This window comes from Camelus bactrianus, chromosome 9, assembly GCF_048773025.1.
Source record: "Camelus bactrianus isolate YW-2024 breed Bactrian camel chromosome 9, ASM4877302v1, whole genome shotgun sequence".
NCBI lineage: Eukaryota > Metazoa > Chordata > Mammalia > Artiodactyla > Camelidae > Camelus > Camelus bactrianus.
The window spans coordinates 15,770,368-15,777,207 of record NC_133547.1 but is presented as its reverse complement, the minus strand read 5'-3'; the positions used below and the strand labels follow the sequence as shown (position 1 = coordinate 15,777,207).

Genomic DNA, 6,840 nt, shown 5'->3' with positions numbered 1-6,840 from the left:
ACTCTCAATTAAAAGAAAAAAAGAAATCCCCTGAAAGAATAAACAATTAAACAGACATCATTCTACCAAACTCCAGGTTCAAAAAGGAGGTAGTAAAATGCTAAAAAAAAAAATTAGATTATTGATAGAAATGCAGATCACTGTAACAAGGAAGTAGAAACTATAAAGAGGAGTCAATCAAAATTAGATAACTCAATTGCTAAGATACAAACTGAGCTAAAGGCAATGAATAGCAGATTAAATAATACAGAAGAATGAAGAAGTGATCTGGAAGATAGGATAATGCAAGTACAACAGCAGCCAGGGTCACAAAGATTGTACAACACACAAAGCAATCAGTGTGATAACACCATATCAACAAAAGGAAAGACAAAAACCACACGATCATCTCAGATGCAGAAAACGCATTTGACTAAAATGTAACATCCATTTATGATAAAAACTTCACTAAAATGGGTATAGAGGGAACATATCTCAACATAATAAAAGCCATTTACAATAACACCCACAGCCAGTATAATACTAACCAGTGAAAAGCTGAAAGCCTTCCCGCTGAATTCTGGAATAAGACAAAGATGCCAACTTTCACCACTTCTGTTCAACATAGTATTGGAAGTCCTAGCCACAGCAGTCAGACAAGGAAAGGGAATAAAAGGTATCCAAATTGGACCGGAAGAGGTAAAATTGTCATCATATGCATATTACATGATATTCTATATAGAAAATCTCAAATACTCCATACAAAAACTATTAAAACTAATAAATGAATTCAGCAAGATAGCAGGATACAAGATTACTATACAGATATCTGTTGCATTTATTTACATTTACAATGAAATATCAGAAAGAGAAGGTAAAAACACAATCTAGTTTAAAATTGTGTCAAAAAATACTTAGGAGTAAACCTAACCAAGAAGGTGAGAACCATAAAACACTGATAAAGGAAATCAAAAGTGATTCAAAGAAATGGAAAGATATCCCATGCTCTTGGATTGGCAGAATTAATATAGTTAAAATGGCCATACTACCCAAAGCAATCTGATTTATTGCAACCCCTATCAAATTAACCACAATATTTTTCAGAGACCTAGAACAAATAATGCTAAAATTTATATTCCACAAAAGACCCAAAATTGCCATTGCAATTCTAAGGTAAAAGAACAAAGCTGGAAGTATAACATTCCTAAACTTCAGACAGTACTACAAAGCTACAGAAATCAAAACAGCATGGTAATGGCAAAAAGCAGACATATAGATTAATGAAACATAATAGCTCAGAAATAAACCCACACCCCTACAGTCAATCTTTGACAAAGGCGGCATGAATATACAATGGAAAAAAGACAGTCTCCTCAACAAGTGTTGTTGGGAAAGCCGGACAGCCTCATGTAAATCAATGTTAGAACACTCATGCCATACACAAAAATAAACACAAAATTGCTTAAAGACTTAAGTATAAGACAGGACATGATAAAACTCCTGCAGGAGAACACAGGCAAAACATTCTCTGACATAAATCAAAGCAGTATTTTATTAGATCAGTCTCCCAAGGCAAAGGAAAAGCAAAAATAAACATGGGACCTAATCAATCTTACAAGCTTATGCAACAAAGCAAACTATCAACAAAACAAAAAGATAACCTATAAGCTGGGAGAAAACATTTGCAAACAATATGACTGATGAGGGCTTAATTTCCAAAATATACAAACAGCTCATACAACTCTATCAAAAAACCCCAGCCCAATCAAAAAATGGGTAGAAGACCTAAACAGACATCTCTCCAAAGAAAAGATGGCCAACAGGCACATGAAAAGGTGCTCAACATCGCTAGTATTAGAGAACTGCAAATCAAAACCACAATGGAGTATCACCTCACACTGGTCAGAATGGCCATTATCAAAAAATGTACACATAATAAGGCTGGAGAGAATGTAGAGAAAAGGGAACCCTTCTGCATTGTCAGTGGGAATGTAATTTGGTGAAGGCACTATGGAAAACAGTATATAAGTCTCTTAAAACATGAAAAATAGAGTTACCATATGATCCAGCAATCCCACTCCTGGGCATATATCCAGAAAAAGCAAAAACTCTAATTTGGAAGGATACATGCACCCCAGTTTTCACAGTAGCACCATTTACAATAACCTAGACATGGAAACAACCCACCAACAGACAGCTGGCTTAAGAAGATGTGTATATATATACACACACACAATGGAATATTACTGAGCTATAAAAAAGAATGGAACATTGGCATTCGCAGATACATGGATGGATGCAGAGATCATACTAAGTGTAAGTCAGACAGAAAGACAAATATATCACTTAAATGTGGAATCTAAAAAATACAACAAACTAGTGAATTTAACAAAAAAGACTCACAAATATAGAGAACAAACTAGTGGTTATCAGTGGGGAGAGGAAGTGGGGGAGGGGCAAGATGAAGTAGGTGGTTACAAGGTACAAACTACCAGGTATAAAATAAGCTACAAGGATGTATTGTACAATTTAGGGAATATAGCCAGAATTTTACAGTAACTATAAATAGAGTATAACCTTTAAAAATTGTGAATCACTATATACTACACTTTCAATTTATATGATACAGCAACTATACTCCAGTTTAAAAAAAAGACATGGAAATAACTCATGTGCCTATCAACAGACAACTGGCTTAAGACATGGTATATACACATACCTATGTACATATATATGTATGTATATATGTAACATACATACAGTGGAATACTTCTTACCCATAAAAAGAATGAAATATTGAGGTACACACACACACACACACACACACACACACAAGCGCGCGCGCGAACACGAACACTACTCAGCCATAAAGAATGAAATATTGCCATTTGCAGCAACATGACCTCAAGGATATCATACTAAGTAAGACAAAGACAAATATTAATGTGGTATCATTAATATGTGGAACATAAAAAAATCATAAGTGAACTTATTTACAAAACAGAAACAGACTCACACAGTTCTCAAAGGGGAAAGAAGGGGATAAATTAGGAGTATGGGATTAACAGATAAACACCAATATATATATGAAATAGATAAATAAGGATTTACTATATAGCATAGAGAATTATAGTCAGTATCCTGTAATAACCTATAATGGAAAAGCATATATATACACACACACACACACACATACACACACACTGAATCACTTTGCTGTATACCTGAGACTAAGAGAACATTGTAAATCAACTATAGTTATTAAAAAAAAAAAACTACCGTATGATGAAATTCCATTTCAGAGTATAATCCAGAAGAACTGAAAGCAGTCTTGAACAGATACTTGTACACTCATGTGCATAGCAGCTCTGTTCAAAATATCCAGTGAGAATCTTTTATTGACTAGTGTAGTATAGTCAGATTTTTAAGCTATAATTATAAAAAGAGATGAATGTTCCTAAAAATGGATAAATACTTTGCAATTATTGATATAATGAAATATTTTGAGAAGAAAAAAAACAGGAACACTCACCAGAAGGTGACCTCACCAGAGGATTTTAATAAACAAGTGGATATAGGTTGGCTCATTTTGTCGAATGGTTCATTTTGTGGATACCAGTCCAGTTTTCCATCATGCTTCCCTGAAGATTTCAGATTTACTAACCTCCAGAACCATGAGGCAATTCCTCAAAATAAGTCTCCCTTTAATGTATTTACTTAGACACATTCTACTGGTTCTGTTTTCCTGGAGAACCCTGATAAAATTACTTCTTAAAAATTTAGGTAAATGAATTTGACATACTTAACATATTGCATGTCCTCATTTAAGAACTTGATGAATCTTTTTTTGTTTTTTATAAAACATTTTTATTTCCCTACCATGAAAATAAATGAAGGTATTTTTGGAACACAGTTCCACTGTTTTTTATTCTCCTATTTCATCTTTGCTTTTGATCTTGCTCTCAGAAAATCAGGGTAGATACGTATCTCTCGAAATGGTTCTGTTGAAGGTTTGCCAAGTGTAAAGTGAGGAACAGAGAATCATCCTCCCTTTAAAGAGAACTATGATCTCACCATGCTGCTTTCTCCAAATGAAATCACTTTACAAGACTCTCGTATCTCCAGCTCTTAACTCTTTTTAGTTCCACATATAGGCTGACTCATTATTGGGCATTTCCAATAAGCATCTTCATTCTGTGTCTTACAACTCACTTTGGTATCTAGTGCCTATCACATCTTGGTGGTTCAGCTGATACTTCCACTGTCATATCCTGACACATGCTGCTACCTCCTCCTGTGATCAGGACAAGGTATAACTATATGTATGGATAACTCTTATTTATGAAGACTCAGGTAAAGCAACTGCTTCTCTGGGAAGTATTTTATATCCTCTGCCATCAAACTGAGCTAGTCATTCCCCTTTAGGATATACACCGCATTCCATATGAACTATTACATTTTTCTGCCACACTGAATTGCTCTGGTATCAGACCAAAGTTCAAACTTTCCTTTCACTAACTATGTGATCTTATAATGTTCTTCACCTTTTTTTTTTTCTTCACAGCCACTAAAAAGGCTTTATTAAAAAACACTTTTTTACATACAAAAAGTATATTCATGTACACACCTTGATGAAATCAAAATAACCATGCAACCATTATAACATCACTACAATCCATGGCACAAACTTACCAATCACCTTCAAAACATTCCCCCTACTCTTACTTTGTGTGGTAACATTCAACATAAAGATACACTGTTTTAGTATACTTCCAAGTATAAAATAGTACTGTTAACCAAGAGCTATGTTGTAGAGAGCTCTATAAATTATCTTGTGTAATAAAAACTTTGTACCCTTTGACTAATACCTACCTGCACGTTTCCCCCTCTGCTCAGGCCTTGGGAACCTCCAATCCACTGTCTGTTTCTATGACTATTTTGATTCATCATATAAGTGCTATCACTAAATATGTGTTCTTTTGTATTTGGCTTATTACACTAACCGTAAGGTCCTCAGATTCATCCATGTTATTGCCAATGGCAGGATTTTCTTTTAAGGCTGCATAACATTCCATTGTACTTATGCCAAATTTTCTTTACCTTTATTGAGATGACCATGTCATTTTTAGCCTTCATTCTGTTAATATAGTGTATCACATTATTTTGCTGTGTTTGAACTATCCTTGCATCCCAGGGATACATCCTACTTGGTCACAGTGTATGGTCCTTTTCATGTACTGTTGAATTCAGTTTGCAAATATTTTATAGAATATTTTTCATCCACACTCATCAAGGATTTTGGTCTGTAGTTTTCTTTTCTTTCAGTGTCTTTATCTGGCTTTGGTATCAGGGTGATGCTGGCCTCATAAAAATAGTTTCAAAGTGTTCCCTCTTCTTTTTGTTTTTGGAAGACCTTATGAAGGACTGGTAGTAATTTTTTTTTCCATTAAAAAATATAAGGTATAACTGTATGTATAGGTGACTTACAGTAATTCTTTAAATGTTGAGTAGAATTCACCTGTGAAACCATCTGGTCCTAGGTGTCTCTTTTTTGAAGAGTTTTTAAAATTTCTCATTCAGCCTCATTATTTGTATCTGTTTGTCTAGGCTTTGTTTATCTTGAGTCAGTCTTGGTAGGTTGATGTTTCTAGGAATTTACCCAACTGTTCTAGCTTGTCCAGTTTGTTGGCATGTAATTGCTCATAACAATCCTTTATAATTAAAAAAAATTCTGTGGCATTACTTGTAATATTTCCTTTTCCTTTCTGATTTCGAGTCTTCTCTCCTTTGTTCTTAGTCAGCCTAGCTAAAGGTTTATTGATTTTGTTTCTCTTTTGAAAGAACCAGCTTTTTTTTCCCTATAGTTATTTCATTTATTTCTACTCTAATCTTTATTTCTATCTTCTGCTAACTTTGGGCTTAATTTGTTCCTTTTCTTATTCTTTGAGGTATATTACTAGGCTGTTTGAGATTGTTTAATGCAGGAAGTTATCACTATAAACCTCCCTCTTAGTACAGCCTTTACTGTATCCCATTAGTTTTGGTGTGTTTTCATTTTCAATTATCTGCAGATAGTTTTTATTTTCCCTTTTGCTTTCTTCTTGGAGACAATGGTTTTTCAAGAGCATGTTGTTCAATTTACATTTATTTGCAAATTTTTCCATTTTCCTTTTGTTACTGAATTTTGGTTCCACTCCATTCTGGCTGGAAAAGATACCTGGAATAATTTCACTCTTCTTAGATTTGTTAAGACTTGTTTTGTGATCCAGTAGACATTCTTCACTCCTTTGTTTTCTCTGTATTTTCAAAAGAACTGATTTTGAACTCACTGATTATTCCTTCTGTCTGGTAAAGTTTGCTGTGAAAGCTCTATATTGAATTTTTTAGGTCACTGAGTTCTTTAGCACCAAAATTTGTTTGGTTATTTTTAAAGATTTCTGTCACATTGTGAACATCTCATTTTGTTCATGTTTGTTATCCTGAATTTGCTTGGTTAGATATCTGTGCTCGCTCATAGCTCACCAAGCTTCATTATGATGAGTATTTTGAATTCTTTTTCAGTCTATTTGTAGATCTCCATACCTTTAGGGTCAGTTACTGGTGCTTTATTTTACCCCTTTGGTGGCATTGTTTTTCTGATTATTTGTTATCTCTACAGTCTTGCACTGATGTCTGCACATTTAAGGAGGATACCTTTTTTGGTCATTATGAATAAGCTTCTACATGGAAAGCCCTTCACTAGTCAGCCTGGGCACACATTCTGGGAAAGGCAGCTTGCAGGTTCCTCAGGAAGGCCTGATACCAGGGTCCATGGGTGGATAGACCTGTTGTCAGGGCCTACAGGAGCCAGCCTGACACCAG

The 6,840-nt window shown here is 34.5% G+C and overlaps 1 long non-coding RNA gene across 1 annotated transcript in view; it reads right to left on the bottom strand.

Annotated features, from left to right (window-relative positions):
- LOC141578730 (uncharacterized) overlaps positions 1-6,840 on the bottom strand; it is a 61,345-nt gene that overhangs the window by 15,055 nt on the left and 39,450 nt on the right. The gene's annotated exons all lie outside the window — the stretch shown is intronic.